Source organism: Cynara cardunculus (assembly GCF_001531365.2).
Source record: "Cynara cardunculus var. scolymus isolate 2C chromosome LG 13, CcrdV1, whole genome shotgun sequence".
NCBI classification, from domain to species: domain Eukaryota; kingdom Viridiplantae; phylum Streptophyta; class Magnoliopsida; order Asterales; family Asteraceae; genus Cynara; species Cynara cardunculus.
The window spans coordinates 27,461,597-27,462,731 of NC_037540.1; positions in this window are offsets into that span (position 1 = coordinate 27,461,597).

The window sequence follows — 1,135 nt, forward strand, 5'->3', positions numbered from 1 at the left end:
TTTTTTAATTTTCCGCCGGAAATCCGCCGGAAATTGCTATATATTTTTTAAAAATATTTAATTATCCGCCGGAAATCCGCCGGAAAATTGTTAATTCTTTGTTTAAAGATTTTTTTTAACTTTCCGCCGGAAATTTTAAATTTTTTAAAAAAATTATTTATTTTTCCGCCGGAAATCTGCCGGAAAATTGTTTACTCTTTTTTTTAGGAAAAAATTAAAAAATCCGCCGGAAATCCGCCGGTAAAATGTTGTAAATTCAAGATTAAACTGAGTAATTAAGAAATCCGCCGGAAATTGTGTCCTGTCTGGGAGAAGGGATTTGTTTAATACATAAAGTGGAGGTGGTTGCACAGTTCACGGTGGTGGTGCAATGCCTTGAAGTACTTTATGCATGCTGTCTGGGAGAAATGAATGGAGAAGAGATTTGTTTAATACATAAAGTGGAGGTGGTGTAATGCCTTGGAGTACTCTATGCATAAGAGATTTGTTTTTAAGACTTTATAATCTTTTAGTACTCTATGCATAAAGATATATTTTTAAGACTTTATGTATTAAAAAGCAGTACTTTATGCATTTAAAGTTGTATTTAAGATTTTTATGAAATCTCCGTTATAATGTAGTATAGATAAGGATTTGTTTTTAAGACTTTATRCATTAAAAGGCAGTACCTTATGCATTTAAAGTTGTATTTAAGACTTTTATGAAATCTCCTTTATAATATAATATAGATTATAATTATAATTATAATTATTATTATAATCATAATTATTATTATTATTATTATTATTATTATTATTATTATTATTTTTATTATTATTGTTATTATTATTATTATCATTAGAGTCCAATACGATACCACCAAAGCCCCAATACAATTCTACCAAAGCCCAATACGGTTTATTAAAGCCCAATACAGTTCTACCAAAGCCCAATACAGTTTATTAAAGCCCAATACGATCCATTAAAACCCAATAGGGTTCATTAAAGCCCAATACGGTTCATTAAAGCCTAATACGATCCATTAAAACTCAATACTAAATTCATTAAAGCCCAATACGGTTCATTAAATCCCAATACGGTTCATTAAAGCCCAATACGGTTCATTAAAGCCCAATACGGTTCATTAGAGCCCAAT